This window comes from Rhododendron vialii, chromosome 10a, assembly GCF_030253575.1.
Source record: "Rhododendron vialii isolate Sample 1 chromosome 10a, ASM3025357v1".
NCBI classification, from domain to species: domain Eukaryota; kingdom Viridiplantae; phylum Streptophyta; class Magnoliopsida; order Ericales; family Ericaceae; genus Rhododendron; species Rhododendron vialii.
Genome location: NC_080566.1, coordinates 11,191,528 through 11,207,414, shown reverse-complemented (window position 1 = coordinate 11,207,414; position 15,887 = coordinate 11,191,528). Strand labels below are relative to the sequence as shown.

General features: G+C 51.3%; 19 non-coding genes across 19 annotated transcripts; all 19 read right to left on the bottom strand.

The window, feature by feature from the left end:
* Window positions 1–215: 215 nt before the first annotated feature.
* LOC131305251 (5S ribosomal RNA) lies at window positions 216–334 on the bottom strand. Its single transcript, XR_009192845.1, has one exon. It is a non-coding gene; the product is annotated as a 5S ribosomal RNA (ribosomal RNA).
* A 288-nt stretch (window positions 335–622) lies between these two features.
* Window positions 623–741, bottom strand: LOC131305250 (5S ribosomal RNA). Its single transcript, XR_009192844.1, has one exon. It is a non-coding gene; the product is annotated as a 5S ribosomal RNA (ribosomal RNA).
* A 288-nt stretch (window positions 742–1,029) lies between these two features.
* LOC131305573 (5S ribosomal RNA) lies at window positions 1,030–1,148 on the bottom strand. Its single transcript, XR_009193148.1, has one exon. It is a non-coding gene; the product is annotated as a 5S ribosomal RNA (ribosomal RNA).
* A 288-nt stretch (window positions 1,149–1,436) lies between these two features.
* Window positions 1,437–1,555, bottom strand: LOC131305572 (5S ribosomal RNA). The gene has a single exon (XR_009193147.1). It is a non-coding gene; the product is annotated as a 5S ribosomal RNA (ribosomal RNA).
* Window positions 1,556–1,842: 287 nt separating this feature from the next.
* On the bottom strand, window positions 1,843–1,961 carry LOC131305249 (5S ribosomal RNA). Its single transcript, XR_009192843.1, has one exon. It is a non-coding gene; the product is annotated as a 5S ribosomal RNA (ribosomal RNA).
* Window positions 1,962–2,248: 287 nt separating this feature from the next.
* Window positions 2,249–2,367, bottom strand: LOC131305248 (5S ribosomal RNA). The gene has a single exon (XR_009192842.1). It is a non-coding gene; the product is annotated as a 5S ribosomal RNA (ribosomal RNA).
* Window positions 2,368–2,655: 288 nt separating this feature from the next.
* LOC131305247 (5S ribosomal RNA) lies at window positions 2,656–2,774 on the bottom strand. The gene has a single exon (XR_009192841.1). It is a non-coding gene; the product is annotated as a 5S ribosomal RNA (ribosomal RNA).
* A 288-nt stretch (window positions 2,775–3,062) lies between these two features.
* LOC131305245 (5S ribosomal RNA) lies at window positions 3,063–3,181 on the bottom strand. Its single transcript, XR_009192839.1, has one exon. It is a non-coding gene; the product is annotated as a 5S ribosomal RNA (ribosomal RNA).
* A 288-nt stretch (window positions 3,182–3,469) lies between these two features.
* Window positions 3,470–3,588, bottom strand: LOC131305244 (5S ribosomal RNA). The gene has a single exon (XR_009192838.1). It is a non-coding gene; the product is annotated as a 5S ribosomal RNA (ribosomal RNA).
* A 288-nt stretch (window positions 3,589–3,876) lies between these two features.
* LOC131305571 (5S ribosomal RNA) lies at window positions 3,877–3,995 on the bottom strand. The gene has a single exon (XR_009193146.1). It is a non-coding gene; the product is annotated as a 5S ribosomal RNA (ribosomal RNA).
* Window positions 3,996–4,283: 288 nt separating this feature from the next.
* Window positions 4,284–4,402, bottom strand: LOC131305243 (5S ribosomal RNA). The gene has a single exon (XR_009192837.1). It is a non-coding gene; the product is annotated as a 5S ribosomal RNA (ribosomal RNA).
* Window positions 4,403–4,690: 288 nt separating this feature from the next.
* On the bottom strand, window positions 4,691–4,809 carry LOC131305242 (5S ribosomal RNA). The gene has a single exon (XR_009192836.1). It is a non-coding gene; the product is annotated as a 5S ribosomal RNA (ribosomal RNA).
* A 288-nt stretch (window positions 4,810–5,097) lies between these two features.
* LOC131305570 (5S ribosomal RNA) lies at window positions 5,098–5,216 on the bottom strand. The gene has a single exon (XR_009193145.1). It is a non-coding gene; the product is annotated as a 5S ribosomal RNA (ribosomal RNA).
* Window positions 5,217–5,504: 288 nt separating this feature from the next.
* Window positions 5,505–5,623, bottom strand: LOC131305241 (5S ribosomal RNA). The gene has a single exon (XR_009192835.1). It is a non-coding gene; the product is annotated as a 5S ribosomal RNA (ribosomal RNA).
* A 287-nt stretch (window positions 5,624–5,910) lies between these two features.
* Window positions 5,911–6,029, bottom strand: LOC131305240 (5S ribosomal RNA). Its single transcript, XR_009192834.1, has one exon. It is a non-coding gene; the product is annotated as a 5S ribosomal RNA (ribosomal RNA).
* A 288-nt stretch (window positions 6,030–6,317) lies between these two features.
* On the bottom strand, window positions 6,318–6,436 carry LOC131305569 (5S ribosomal RNA). Its single transcript, XR_009193144.1, has one exon. It is a non-coding gene; the product is annotated as a 5S ribosomal RNA (ribosomal RNA).
* Window positions 6,437–6,724: 288 nt separating this feature from the next.
* Window positions 6,725–6,843, bottom strand: LOC131305239 (5S ribosomal RNA). The gene has a single exon (XR_009192833.1). It is a non-coding gene; the product is annotated as a 5S ribosomal RNA (ribosomal RNA).
* Window positions 6,844–7,131: 288 nt separating this feature from the next.
* LOC131305238 (5S ribosomal RNA) lies at window positions 7,132–7,250 on the bottom strand. The gene has a single exon (XR_009192832.1). It is a non-coding gene; the product is annotated as a 5S ribosomal RNA (ribosomal RNA).
* A 288-nt stretch (window positions 7,251–7,538) lies between these two features.
* LOC131305237 (5S ribosomal RNA) lies at window positions 7,539–7,657 on the bottom strand. Its single transcript, XR_009192831.1, has one exon. It is a non-coding gene; the product is annotated as a 5S ribosomal RNA (ribosomal RNA).
* Window positions 7,658–15,887: the final 8,230 nt, after the last annotated feature.

Genomic DNA, 15,887 nt, shown 5'->3' with positions numbered 1-15,887 from the left:
CTTTCCCAGCCACGTCTCGCCGGCCGGACCCCGTATCCCGTTGGAGGGATGGCTACGGCCGAACGTGCCCGCTGACGGGGCGATTTTGGCTCGCAGCTCGAAAAATCGCTGCGAAAACTCTCCGGGAAGATCCGAACGGAATGAGCCGAAGTTGCGGCGACCGGATGAAAGAAGGGAACGGGGGCGGGGAAGGGATTTCGTTCAAAAACGAAAAAGGGGTGCAACACGAGGACTTCCCAGGGGGTCACCCATCCTAGTACTACTCTCGCCCAAGCACGCCTAACTGCGGAGTTCTGATGGGATCCGGTGCATTAGTGCTGGTATGATCGCACCCCATAGGCACTCCGCTTTCAATTCTTTTGTTCCATTTTTCTGCCCCGTCGGGCACTGCTCACTCTATCTCTGGCTTTCCCAGCCACGTCTCGCCGGCCGGACCCCGTATCCCGTTGGAGGGATGGCTACGGCCGAACGTGCCCGCTGACGGGGCGATTTTGGCTCGCAGCTCGAAAAATCGCTGCGAAAACTCTCCGGGAAGATCCGAACGGAATGAGCCGAAGTTGCGGCGACCGGATGAAAGAAGGGAACGGGGGGCGGGGAAGGGATTTCGTTCAAAAACGAAAAAGGGGTGCAACACGAGGACTTCCCAGGGGGTCACCCATCCTAGTACTACTCTCGCCCAAGCACGCCTAACTGCGGAGTTCTGATGGGATCCGGTGCATTAGTGCTGGTATGATCGCACCCCATAGGCACTCCGCTTTCAATTCTTTTGTTCCATTTTTCTGCCCCGTCGGGCACTGCTCACTCTATCTCTGGCTTTCCCAGCCACGTCTCGCCGGCCGGACCCCGTATCCCGTTGGAGGGATGGCTACGGCCGAACGTGCCCGCTGACGGGGCTATTTTGGCTCGCAGCTCGAAAAATCGCTGCGAAAACTCTCCGGGAAGATCCGGACGGAATGAGCCGAAGTTGCGGCGACCGGATGAAAGAAGGGAACGGGGAGCGGGGAAGGGATTTCGTACAAAAACGAAAAAGGGGTGCAACACGACGACTTCCCAGGGGGTCACCCATCCTAGTACTACTCTCGCCCAAGCACGCCTAACTGCGGAGTTCTGATGGGATCCGGTGCATTAGTGCTGGTATGATCGCACCCCATAGGCACTCCGCTTTCAATTCTTTTGTTCCATTTTTCTGCCCCGTCGGGCACTGCTCACTCTATCTCTGGCTTTCCCAGCCACGTCTCGCCGGCCGGACCCCATATCCCGTTGGAGGGATGGCTACGGCCGAACGTGCCCGCTGACGGGGCTATTTTGGCTCGCAGCTCGAAAAATCGCTGCGAAAACTCTCCGGGAAGATCCGGACGGAATGAGCCGAAGTTGCGGCGACCGGATGAAAGAAGGGAACGGGGGGCGGGGAAGGGATTTCGTACAAAAACGAAAAAGGGGTGCAACACGACGACTTCCCAGGGGGTCACCCATCCTAGTACTACTCTCGCCCAAGCACGCCTAACTGCGGAGTTCTGATGGGATCCGGTGCATTAGTGCTGGTATGATCGCACCCCATAGGAACTCCGCTTTCAATTCTTTTGTTCCATTTTTCTGCCCCGTCGGGCACTGCTCACTCTATCTCTGGCTTTCCCAGCCACGTCTCGCCGGCCGGACCCCGTATCCCGTTGGAGGGATGGCTACGGCCGAACGTGCCCGCTGACGGGGCGATTTTGGCTCGCAGCTCGAAAAATCGCTGCGAAAACTCTCCGGGAAGATCCGAACGGAATGAGCCGAAGTTGCGGCGACCGGATGAAAGAAGGGAACGGGGGCGGGGGAGGGATTTCGTTCAAAAACGAAAAAGGGGTGCAACACGAGGACTTCCCAGGGGGTCACCCATCCTAGTACTACTCTCGCCCAAGCACGCCTAACTGCGGAGTTCTGATGGGATCCGGTGCATTAGTGCTGGTATGATCGCACCCCATAGGCACTCCGCTTTCAATTCTTTTGTTCCATTTTTCTGCCCCGTCGGGCACTGCTCACTCTATCTCTGGCTTTCCCAGCCACGTCTCGCCGGCCGGACCCCGTATCCCGTTGGAGGGATGGCTACGGCCGAACGTGCCCGCTGACGGGGCGATTTTGGCTCGCAGCTCGAAAAATCGCTGCGAAAACTCTCCGGGAAGATCCGAACGGAATGAGCCGAAGTTGCGGCGACCGGATGAAAGAAGGGAACGGGGGCGGGGAAGGGATTTCGTTCAAAAACGAAAAAGGGGTGCAACACGAGGACTTCCCAGGGGGTCACCCATCCTAGTACTACTCTCGCCCAAGCACGCCTAACTGCGGAGTTCTGATGGGATCCGGTGCATTAGTGCTGGTATGATCGCACCCCATAGGCACTCCGCTTTCAATTCTTTTGTTCCATTTTTCTGCCCCGTCGGGCACTGCTCACTCTATCTCTGGCTTTCCCAGCCACGTCTCGCCGGCCGGACCCCGTATCCCGTTGGAGGGATGGCTACGGCCGAACGTGCCCGCTGACGGGGCTATTTTGGCTCGCAGCTCGAAAAATCGCTGCGAAAACTCTCCGGGAAGATCCGGACGGAATGAGCCGAAGTTGCGGCGACCGGATGAAAGAAGGGAACGGGGGGCGGGGAAGGGATTTCGTACAAAAACGAAAAAGGGGTGCAACACGAGGACTTCCCAGGGGGTCACCCATCCTAGTACTACTCTCGCCCAAGCACGCCTAACTGCGGAGTTCTGATGGGATCCGGTGCATTAGTGCTGGTATGATCGCACCCCATAGGCACTCCGCTTTCAATTCTTTTGTTCCATTTTTCTGCCCCGTCGGGCACTGCTCACTCTATCTCTAGCTTTCCCAGCCACGTCTCGCCGGCCGGACCCCGTATCCCGTTGGAGGGATGGCTACGGCAGAACGTGCCCGCTGACGGGGCGATTTTGGCTCGCAGCTCGAAAAATCGCTGCGAAAACTCTCCGGGAAGATCCGGACGGAATGAGCCGAAGTTGCGGCGACCGGATGAAAGAAGGGAACGGGTGGCGGGGAAGGGATTTCGTACAAAAACGAAAAAGGGGTGCAACACGAGGACTTCCCAGGGGGTCACCCATCCTAGTACTACTCTCGCCCAAGCACGCCTAACTGCGGAGTTCTGATGGGATCCGGTGCATTAGTGCTGGTATGATCGCACCCCATAGGCACTCCGCTTTCAATTCTTTTGTTCCATTTTTCTGCCCCGTCGGGCACTGCTCACTCTATCTCTGGCTTTCCCAGCCACGTCTCGCCGGCCGGACCCCGTATCCCGTTTGAGGGATGGCTACGGCCGAACGTGCCCGCTGACGGGGCGATTTTGGCTCGCAGCTCGAAAAATCGCTGCGAAAACTCTCCGGGAAGATCCGGACGGAATGAGCCGAAGTTGCGGCGACCGGATGAAAGAAGGGAACGGGGGGCGGGGAAGGGATTTCGTACAAAAACGAAAAAGGGGTGCAACACGAGGACTTCCCAGGGGGTCACCCATCCTAGTACTACTCTCGCCCAAGCACGCCTAACTGCGGAGTTCTGATGGGATCCGGTGCATTAGTGCTGGTATGATCGCACCCCATAGGCACTCCGCTTTCAATTCTTTTGTTCCATTTTTCTGCCCCGTCGGGCACTGCTCACTCTATCTCTGGCTTTCCCAGCCACGTCTCGCCGGCCGGACCCCGTATCCCGTTGGAGGGATGGCTACGGCCGAACGTGCCCGCTGACGGGGCTATTTTGGCTCGCAGCTCGAAAAATCGCTGCGAAAACTCTCCGGGAAGATCCGGACGGAATGAGCCGAAGTTGCGGCGACCGGATGAAAGAAGGGAACGGGGGGCGGGGAAGGGATTTCGTACAAAAACGAAAAAGGGGTGCAACACGACGACTTCCCAGGGGGTCACCCATCCTAGTACTACTCTCGCCCAAGCACGCCTAACTGCGGAGTTCTGATGGGATCCGGTGCATTAGTGCTGGTATGATCGCACCCCATAGGAACTCCGCTTTCAATTCTTTTGTTCCATTTTTCTGCCCCGTCGGGCACTGCTCACTCTATCTCTGGCTTTCCCAGCCACGTCTCGCCGGCCGGACCCCGTATCCCGTTGGAGGGATGGCTACGGCCGAACGTGCCCGCTGACGGGGCGATTTTGGCTCGCAGCTCGAAAAATCGCTGCGAAAACTCTCCGGGAAGATCCGAACGGAATGAGCCGAAGTTGCGGCGACCGGATGAAAGAAGGGAACGGGGGGCGGGGAAGGGATTTCGTTCAAAAACGAAAAAGGGGTGCAACACGAGGACTTCCCAGGGGGTCACCCATCCTAGTACTACTCTCGCCCAAGCACGCCTAACTGCGGAGTTCTGATGGGATCCGGTGCATTAGTGCTGGTATGATCGCACCCCATAGGCACTCCGCTTTCAATTCTTTTGTTCCATTTTTCTGCCCCGTCGGGCACTGCTCACTCTATCTCTGGCTTTCCCAGCCACGTCTCGCCGGCCAGACCCCGTATCCCGTTGGAGGGATGGCTACGGCCGAACGTGCCCGCTGACGGGGCTATTTTGGCTCGCAGCTCGAAAAATCGCTGCGAAAACTCTCCGGGAAGATCCGGACGGAATGAGCCGAAGTTGCGGCGACCGGATGAAAGAAGGGAACGGGGGGCGGGGAAGGGATTTCGTACAAAAACGAAAAAGGGGTGCAACACGAGGACTTCCCAGGGGGTCACCCATCCTAGTACTACTCTCGCCCAAGCACGCCTAACTGCGGAGTTCTGATGGGATCCGGTGCATTAGTGCTGGTATGATCGCACCCCATAGGCACTCCGCTTTCAATTCTTTTGTTCCATTTTTCTGCCCCGTCGGGCACTGCTCACTCTATCTCTGGCTTTCCCAGCCACGTCTCGCCGGCCGGACCCCGTATCCCGTTGGAGGGATGGCTACGGCCGAACGTGCCCGCTGACGGGGCTATTTTGGCTCGCAGCTCGAAAAATCGCTGCGAAAACTCTCCAGGAAGATCCGGACGGAATGAGCCGAAGTTGCGGCGACCGGATGAAAGAAGGGAACGGGGGGCGGGGAAGGGATTTCGTACAAAAACGAAAAAGGGGTGCAACACGACGACTTCCCAGGGGGTCACCCATCCTAGTACTACTCTCGCCCAAGCACGCCTAACTGCGGAGTTCTGATGGGATCCGGTGCATTAGTGCTGGTATGATCGCACCCCATAGGCACTCCGCTTTCAATTCTTTTGTTCCATTTTTCTGCCCCGTCGGGCACTTCTCACTCTATCTCTGGCTTTCCCAGCCACGTCTCGCCGGCCGGACCCCGTATCCCGTTGGAGGGATGGCTACGGCCGAACGTGCCCGCTGACGGGGCGATTTTGGCTCGCAGCTCGAAAAATCGCTGCGAAAACTCTCCGGGAAGATCCGAACGGAATGAGCCGAAGTTGCGGCGACCGGATGAAAGAAGGGAACGGGGGGCGGGGAAGGGATTTCGTTCAAAAACGAAAAAGGGGTGCAACACGAGGACTTCCCAGGGGGTCACCCATCCTAGTACTACTCTCGCCCAAGCACGCCTAACTGCGGAGTTCTGATGGGATCCGGTGCATTAGTGCTGGTATGATCGCACCCCATAGGCACTCCGCTTTCAATTCTTTTGTTCCATTTTTCTGCCCGTCGGGCACTGCTCACTCTATCTCTGGCTTTCCCAGCCACGTCTCGCCGGCCAGACCCCGTATCCCGTTGGAGGGATGGCTACGGCCGAACGTGCCCGCTGACGGGGCTATTTTGGCTCGCAGCTCGAAAAATCGCTGCGAAAACTCTCCGGGAAGATCCGGACGGAATGAGCCGAAGTTGCGGCGACCGGATGAAAGAAGGGAACGGGGGGCGGGGAAGGGATTTCGTACAAAAACGAAAAAGGGGTGCAACACGAGGACTTCCCAGGGGGTCACCCATCCTAGTACTACTCTCGCCCAAGCACGCCTAACTGCGGAGTTCTGATGGGATCCGGTGCATTAGTGCTGGTATGATCGCACCCCATAGGCACTCCGCTTTCAATTCTTTTGTTCCATTTTTCTGCCCCGTCGGGCACTGCTCACTCTATCTCTGGCTTTCCCAGCCACGTCTCGCCGGCCGGACCCCGTATCCCGTTGGAGGGATGGCTACGGCCGAACGTGCCCGCTGACGGGGCTATTTTGGCTCGCAGCTCGAAAAATCGCTGCGAAAACTCTCCAGGAAGATCCGGACGGAATGAGCCGAAGTTGCGGCGACCGGATGAAAGAAGGGAACGGGGGGCGGGGAAGGGATTTCGTACAAAAACGAAAAAGGGGTGCAACACGACGACTTCCCAGGGGGTCACCCATCCTAGTACTACTCTCGCCCAAGCACGCCTAACTGCGGAGTTCTGATGGGATCCGGTGCATTAGTGCTGGTATGATCGCACCCCATAGGCACTCCGCTTTCAATTCTTTTGTTCCATTTTTCTGCCCCGTCGGGCACTGCTCACTCTATCTCTGGCTTTCCCAGCCACGTCTCGCCGGCCGGACCCCGTATCCCGTTGGAGGGATGGCTACGGCCGAACGTGCCCGCTGACGGGGCGATTTTGGCTCGCAGCTCGAAAAATCGCTGCGAAAACTCTCCGGGAAGATCCGGACGGAATGAGCCGAAGTTGCGGCGACCGGATGAAAGAAGGGAACGGGTGGCGGGGAAGGGATTTCGTACAAAAACGAAAAAGGGGTGCAACACGAGGACTTCCCAGGGGGTCACCCATCCTAGTACTACTCTCGCCCAAGCACGCCTAACTGCGGAGTTCTGATGGGATCCGGTGCATTAGTGCTGGTATGATCGCACCCCATAGGCACTCCGCTTTCAATTCTTTTGTTCCATTTTTCTGCCCCGTCGGGCACTGCTCACTCTATCTCTGGCTTTCCCAGCCACGTCTCGCCGGCCGGACCCCGTATCCCGTTGGAGGGATGGCTACGGCCGAACGTGCCCGCTGACGGGGCGATTTTGGCTCGCAGCTCGAAAAATCGCTGCGAAAACTCTCCGGGAAGATCCGGACGGAATGAGCCGAAGTTGCGGCGACCGGATGAAAGAAGGGAACGGGTGGCGGGGAAGGGATTTCGTACAAAAACGAAAAAGGGGTGCAACACGAGGACTTCCCAGGGGGTCACCCATCCTAGTACTACTCTCGCCCAAGCACGCCTAACTGCGGAGTTCTGATGGGATCCGGTGCATTAGTGCTGGTATGATCGCACCCCATAGGCACTCCGCTTTCAATTCTTTTGTTCCATTTTTCTGCCCCGTCGGGCACTGCTCACTCTATCTCTGGCTTTCCCAGCCACGTCTCGCCGGCCGGACCCCGTATCCCGTTGGAGGGATGGCTACGGCCGAACGTGCCCGCTGACGGGGCGATTTTGGCTCGCAGCTCGAAAAATCGCTGCGAAAACTCTCCGGGAAGATCCGGACGGAATGAGCCGAAGTTGCGGCGACCGGATGAAAGAAGGGAACGGGGGGCGGGGAAGGGATTTCGTACAAAAACGAAAAAGGGGTGCAACACGAGGACTTCCCAGGGGGTCACCCATCCTAGTACTACTCTCGCCCAAGCACGCCTAACTGCGGAGTTCTGATGGGATCCGGTGCATTAGTGCTGGTATGATCGCACCCCATAGGCACTCCGCTTTCAATTCTTTTGTTCCATTTTTCTGCCCCGTCGGGCACTGCTCACTCTATCTCTGGCTTTCCCAGCCACGTCTCGCCGGCCGGACCCCGTATCCCGTTGGAGGGATGGCTACGGCCGAACGTGCCCGCTGACGGGGCTATTTTGGCTCGCAGCTCGAAAAATCGCTGCGAAAACTCTCCGGGAAGATCCGGACGGAATGAGCCGAAGTTGCGGCGACCGGATGAAAGAAGGGAACGGGGGGGCGGGGAAGGGATTTCGTACAAAAACGAAAAAGGGGTGCAACACGAGGACTTCCCAGGGGGTTGTGCATTGCTTTCAACCCGTGATCACTCGTATCACGTGCTTGGTTCTTACTTCAGCTGTTCGGCTGTATCATAACCGAATAGTCTGCTTGGACTAGCTATTTCACATGTAACTTGGTCCAATGTAATTGGAATGTCTCTATCTGTCGAACAGTCAGTTTATACCCATGACTTCTCATGTCATTGGCCCTTATCGCTGTTCTATGCACTGACCGGTGATCAGTCATGTTCAATTTATCACGTGTTCTTACACACCACGTGTTCGGCAACTAGATGTACCTGTTTGGGAATACCTCCCTACAATTGCTCCCCAGCTTTACCTATTTTCCACTGTTCGGGGGTAATGGGTGAAGTTTTTAGAGACAAACGTTTAGATCTGAACTTCCTCTGATACCGAGCAGTCGTAGTATTTAATACTTATTGATGCTCTTTGGCGCCTTTGTCATTATACCATTTCGAGGTATAAACTCCATGTGGCACGTTTCGTATGCCTATTAATTTCGAACTGACGTTCTATGAAACGGCGTCAGAACGGTTTCTGCTTTCCGTTTACTTTAACTTGTAACGACGTGAGACGAGACGTTTCGTCTCCGTTTCTTGCCCTTAAACCCCTGAAAGGGTTTCTTTTGGGTTTTCACCCAACAAACTCGAACCTTCAGCCTTTCTCTCTCTCTAAGCTTTCCGCCATAACCACTGTCTCGAAGCTTTCGGTTGCATTTCCTACTATTGCCGCTACAAAACATCGTAAGATTCCTATTCCTTTCTTGTATCTCGTACTAGGATTTCTTTGCTTTGATTCGTCCATTCCCTAGGGCTTCAATCGTACCCTTTCTCCAGATTTTTCTTGTAAAATCGAATATATCCATGGCGGAAGATGGTGAGAATCCCTTGAGACCCAGCAAGTTTAGGAGATTATGTGAAACCCCAATTGCCATGACGGCATTTAGGACGGAATATAGTATTCCAAAAACTTGAACTCGCCCCCCTGGGTGCAGATAGAGACGGAGGTTCATGGGATAGGATGTGTATGCCCATAGTGGCTATTGTTGAAGGAGGAGTTCGATTCCCCCTTCACCCACTACTCCGTCAAATCCTAAACTGGTATCGAATCACGCCAATGCAGGTTTCGACCAATTTCTTTAGGTTAGTGATGGGAGTAGTAGCCCTGAATAGGATCTTGGGGACCCAACTGGGAATTTGGGACATCCAGTGGTGGTATAGCATTGTGCTAAACCCCGAATACAACACATATTACTTCAAAGTTAGGAAAGCAGACAACCGTCTCGTGCTCAATTTGCCAGACTCCGCTCAGGACCACGAGGTCGATTTCCTCTACGTAACGGGAGCGTTTGAGCCAATAGGGGAGGACGACCAGGTGGTGGGTTTGCATTGCCCCCACATATGGGGTTATCCACGTATGCTCTTGCTTTTGACTCTAAAATTCTTTATTTTACTGCCTTCTCGTAGCTTTTCTTAATGTCTAATTATAACTTCGAATTTTGATCTTGCAGCTGAAAACTCTAACAAACGTCCTAGACGTGAGCCGAGCTACGTCCGAACAGGGGACATTAACAGGATCCTAAAATAAACAGGAGAACCTAGTACCCGAACAGCAGGTCGTGGTCGAGACGCTGACATACTGCTGGGATACGACCCTTCGTATAGAGGAGTCATCGACAGGAGACTTGCCCATCCTAGTACTAGCGCTGCCTCTACTTCTATTGCTCCCCTGCCGAGGAACGCGAGACTCGCATCTTGTGTTACTGTTGCTGGTCAATCAGGTGAAGTTCCCGTTTCAGAAGGCGTCCCTTTACCCTGTCTGAGGCTCCGAAGACCCTCTCAAAGACAGGTCGTTTCTCGTCATCAACCCGAACAGCCAGCATTGAATCGAGACACCAGCCAATCGTCCTCTTCTGGATATTCTCCTTCTCCTCCAATCTTAGCAAGTATGTTGCGTCAACCTCTAAATTTAAGTTCTTTGCTTACCGTCTCAGCCAGAGGACGTGGTGCTGGCCGGGCATCCTCTACTGGGCTTGCTCCCCCACCACCCCGTCGAACCAGGGGTGGTTCCGCTCGGTCTTCCTCTTCCCCTCGTGAAGTGGACACTACCGTAGAGGCCAGTGATGTTCACAGAGACAAACGGCCTAGGTCTGAAGACCCAACTGGTACTCCTTCTTAAGCAGATACTGAAACTCATCACCCTGTCTCACCAATTTCCCAAAACCTTCCCCAAACGTGGACTCCTCCATTTATTAGGGGAGACCGTCCCGTTCATGTTGGGGACAGTGCTAGTTCATCTGAAATAGCGCTTGCCCTTGCCCAAGGGTTGCTGCTTCCAGTAGACATGCAGAAAGAATCAGGATCTGCACCTGACCATCTCGTAGCCACTGGTCTCGTCAGTGGTATTAAGGTAATAACAAAAACTGTTCCTCAAACAAGTTTCAAACCTGGTATTATACTTGATTACTAACTCTCTTTGGTAACCCATAGTTTATTCAAAAGATGGTTGTACTGAGTCAAAAATATCAAGAGGTTGAACAAGAGCGCAACAGGCTGTTGAGAGATAACACAAGGCAACTTCAATCAATGACAAGGCTGGAGAGAGAGAGAGACAAGGCAAAGGCGGAAGCATCAATGACCAAGGAGAAGCTAGAAACTGCTGAAGAGAGTCTTAGCCAAGCACTATCCGAGATTGATAGTACAAAAAAGGCAGCCTATGAAGATGGATACCAGAAGGGCTTTGATGCCACAACGACAAGTTATGTTGAACAGATGCCGGTTATTCAAGATTAAATCTGGATCGCCAGCTGGGAGGCCTGCCTAACCAAATTAGGGGTTGCCGAGGATTCACCCTTTTGGGTTGACAACGATCTGCCTAGTACTCGTGCTCAAAGTACTCAGAATCCAGTGGAGCATCCTGAAGACGATATTGATCTACAAATTGAAGAATTTGCAAATGCTGAAGAAGACACGGCTACTGATGTGCACCCTGTTCAATCTCCTGCTCGGGATTCAACCCTGGAGCCCATTAATTTGGAGGAGAATGCAACAGATGGTGATGCTTCAACGGAGGAACCAGACAGAACACTTGTGGATGTCCAGAACCTGGATTAATGGTTTGGTAAGTTTGCTTGAAAACCCCCTGGAAACAATTTTGGCTGGTCCTACGTGACCATGATACTTGAGCCCTGTGTGGCATTAGTACTTTCTCTATTTTGATAACACAGGTATTCGGCCTTTCGTGGCATAACTATACTTTTGCTCGGCTTCCCTCGTTTTTTGCATCTGTTCGGATGCTATTTAGTTTAATCTAAGTATTTCGTACTGTTGATCATCATTTGTTTTGCTTGTTTGCATAAGTATTTCGTACTTTAGCAAATCCTTCAAACATGATTTCCTGTTCTGAATTTAAGTTTCACGTACTTAAAAACTTTCTATTTCTAAGTTTCTCGTACTTTGAATACCTCTAAGTTTCTCGTACTTGATTGCTTCCAAGTTTTTTGTATTTGAAATGGATTGCAAACCATACAAGTGTTTCATACTTACTCAACTATTTTAAGTTTCTCGTACTTAAATAATTGTGGCTAACATATACTCGTTTTGAAAGCCAGGCCAATTGTTTTATAAGTGTCTCGTACCTTAAATTCCATACAAGTGTTTTCATACGTGTATTCGTTAGATGTTTCATACTTGCGTTTAAGTTTCACGTACTTAAACAAGGCATACAAGTGTTCTCATACAGACTGTTTAAGTTTCACGTACTTTAAACAAGGCATACAAGTGTGCTCATACTTGTTAAAAATATGTTTTACAAAATCACACAAGTGTTTCATACTTGTGCTTACTTGTGTTTAAGTGTCACGTACTTAAATGTATCAGTCCCAGTCCCTGTCCCTGCTCCCCAATATGGATGAGGGAAACTAATCTCGTAGTTCGTATTGTTAATACAAATACCAGCATGAACACAACATTTATACTAAAAAATGACTGTATTCATAATCTGTAAAACTCAAGAGGGCGTTATTCGTACCCCTTGCAACTAGAATAATCAAAACTAGAACAAGGGAATTATATTCGTAATTCCCATACAAGTACGTAGTGCAAATCTAAAATAGAACTTAATGCTTCTTTAAACAAAGAATTTTCGTAGATTATGGACATTCCAAGGTCTCGGAATTGGATAACCATCCAAATCTGCCAATTTATAGGCCCCGATGCCTACAATCTCAGTTACTCGATACGGGCCTTCCCAGTTGGCCCCCAGCTTGCCCTCGTTGGCCACTTTGGTGTTGCCGAGCACCTTCCGAAGTACGAGGTCCCCAACACCAAACTCTCGTGGGTGAACGTGCTTGTTATAGCTCTTCATCAGCTGATCCTGGTAAGAAGCCAGATGCACCAAGGCCCTTTCTCTCCTCTCTTCGGCTAGATCAAGCTCGATTTCAAGGGCCCTGTCATTACCTCCACTTTCAACCAAAACGGTCCTGTTGGTCGGCAGACCAACTTCCAGAGGTATAATAGCCTCTGTTCCATATGCCAATGAATAGGGGGTCTCTCCCGTAGACCTCCTGGGCGTTGTTCGGTGAGCCCATAAAACTAACGGTAACTCGTCTGGCCATTTCCCTTTGGCTTTGTCCAGCCTTTTCTTGATCCCATCAAGAATTGTTTTATTGGAAGCCTCTACCTGTCCATTACTTTGAGGGTAGGCTAGAGTCGAGTAATAATTCCTTATTCCATACTGAGCACAGAATGCTTTGAATTTCTTCTGAAATTGTGATCCATTGTCTGTAATCAATGAGTAAGGGACCCCAAAGCGAGTGATAATGCTCTTCCACACGAACCTTTCTATCATGGGTTCAGTGATTTTGGCCAGTGGTTTTGCCTCAATCCACTTAGTGAAATAGTCTGTTGCTACCAGCAGAAATTTTCGATTCCCAGTCGCTTTGTGTAGTGGACCCACGATGTCCATTCCCCATTGAGCAAACGGCCAGGGACTTGTCAAGGGCACCAGATCCTCGGCGGGTGTTCGAATCATTGGTGAGAATTTTTGACACTTCTCACAAATCTTCACATACACCTTTGCATCTTCCTGCATGTGTGGCCACCAGTAACCTTGGGTAATTGCTCGGTGAGCAATGGATCTGCCTCCAGCATGGCTCCCACATGTTCCCTCGTGGATTTCATGAAGAAATTTCTGCACCATCTCAGGATGCACGCATAGAAAATACGGGCCTGTAAAGGATTTTCTGTATAACTTACCCTCTGGGGACAGCCAAAACCTAGCAGATTTAATCCTTATCTTATGAGCCTCCTTTTTGTCAGAAAGGAGTATCTCTTCTCGTAAGAACTCCATGATTGGGTCCATCCAACTTGGGCCTTGGTTCACGTCCAAGACCAAGTCCACACTTCTTCCAATGCTCGACTCACTTAGATATTCGACTGCTACCTTCCTTTTGAACTCAGCTGGTACAGCTGTAGCCAACCAAGCTAAAGAATCTGCATGTGCATTCTGTCCAGAACTTATCTGTTCAATATATACCCTTTCGAAGGTATCAAGCAAGTCCTTGGCTGCCTGTACGTAGGCCACCATCTTTTCATTTCGAGTTTCGTATTCGCCGGACAGCTGATTGACCACAAGCTGTGAATCACAATACACCCTAACCCATTTTGCTTTTAGGGTCTTTGCACTTCTTAATCCAGCCAAGAGTGCCTCATACTCAGCCACATTATTTGATGCGCTAAACCCTAGCCGAATAGATAATTCAATCAAAACTCCTTCAGGGGGAAAAAGGACAATCCCAATCCCTGAACCAGTATTACATGCTGATCCATCAACGAATAACTTCCATTCTACAGGATCCTGTTCGGCTGAAGACTGAATCTTCTCGGGAGATGTCTTAGTCACCTGTTCCTTTCTCGTAGGAGGTAGGGGAGCTACCGTGGGAGAAAACTCTGCCACAAAATTAGCCAACACTTGGCCTTTGATTGCCGTGCGCGGCTGATAATCGATATCATACTGGCTTAATTCGACGGACCATGTCGAGATCCTTCCCGAGAAGTTTGCTTTTCGTAGCAGTGATTTCAATGGAAACTCAGTGTAAATCACAACTTTGTGACTTTGGAAGTAGTGTGGCAGTTTCCTTGTGGCTGTCCTAAGTGCCAGGACAAGCTTTTCTAATGGCAGATATCTCGTTTCTGCATCTAGCAATGTCTTACTAACATAATAAATAGGGATTTGTTCCATCCCTATGTCCCTCAACAGGACTGCACTTACTGCATGCTTGGAAACAGCTAAGTACAGAATTAAAGACTCACCTGGCTGTGGAGTTGACAAAAGGGGGGGTTCGGCCAGATACTTCTTCAGGTCCTGGAAGGCCTGCTCACACTCTGCTCCCATTCAAATCCCTCCCTCTTTTTCAGCAATTGGAAAAAGGGTCTGCACTTGTCACTTGACCTGCTGATGAATCTGTTAAGTGCTGCAGCCATTCCAGTCAGTTTCTGGACTTCCTTTGTGGTTTTCGGACTTTGTAGCCTCTATAGGGCTGTAATTTGATTAGGGTTAGCCTCAATCCCTCTCATGGTCACCAAATGGCCCAGGAACTTTCCTAAACCAACTCCAAACGCACATTTCGAGGCGTTGAGTTTCAGTTTGTACTTCCTCAAGATTTCGAAAGCTTCTTTTAAATTAGCTATATGCCCTCCTTTATCTTGACTCTTTACCACCATATCATCTATGTAAACTTCCATAGTCTTTCCAAGCAACTTCTTGAACATGATGGTTGCAAGTCTTTGGTATGTTGCCCCAGCATTTTTTAGCCCAAACGGCGTAAACTATAGCAGTACAACCCTCGTGGTGTGATAAACGAAGTCTTCTCTTGATCAGGGCCGAACATAGCAATTTGATGATACCCTCGATATGCATCGAGAAAACTCATTCGCTCATAACCAGCGGTTGCATCAACCAACTGGTCAATTCTTGGAAGAGGAAAACTATCCTTTGGGCACGCTTTGTTTAGGTCTGTGAAGTCTACGCAGACACGCCACTTCCCATTCTTTTTCTTCACCACAACGGTGTTGGATAACCATTCTGGGTAGTAGACCTCGCGTATCGCTTTAGCCTCCAGTAAACGATCGACCTCTTCTATTACTGCATCCACATGCTGCACGGCTGCCCTCCTCTTTTTCTGAATGATCGGCTTATGTTGAGAATCAATGTTTAAATGGTGACAGATCACATCTGCATCCACTCCGGGCATCTCCTCTGGTATCCATGCAAATACATCAACATATTCCTTCAGAAATCTTATTGATTCAGCCTTTTCCTTTGCTGGTAATGATTCCCCAATTAAAAAATATTTCTCAGGATCAGTCTCGTTGATCTGAATCTTCTCCAAGCCTTCTACCACTTTTTCAGCCGGACTTCTTCCAACATCCTCGATAGTTGGTTGGTCTGGTACTTCTAATGTATGGACATGGTGGACCTTTGGGGCTCTTTTAATGATGGAGATCAAACATTGTTGAGCCACTTTCTGATTGCCTCTGAGCACTTCAACCCCATTCGATCCTGGGAATTTTACCATCTGGTGATAAGTCGAGGAGACTGCCCTCATCTTGTGCAACCATGTCCTTCCTATAATCGCGTTATAGGAAGAGGGAACATCGACTACTAAGAAATCTGTCCTCAACACCACTGACCCAGCCCGAACAGGTAGTGTTACCTTTCCAAGGGGCCAGACTGCTCCTGCACCGAAGCCGATCAGGGGTGTTGTAGATTGCTCTAAATCTGTTTGGGCCAACCCCAGCTTCTTGAACGCATCGTAGTACAACACCTCTGTACAACTTCCTGAGTCCACAAGAATCCTCTCAATGTCATATTCCCCAACTCGTAGGGTTACGACCAATGCATCGTTGTGGG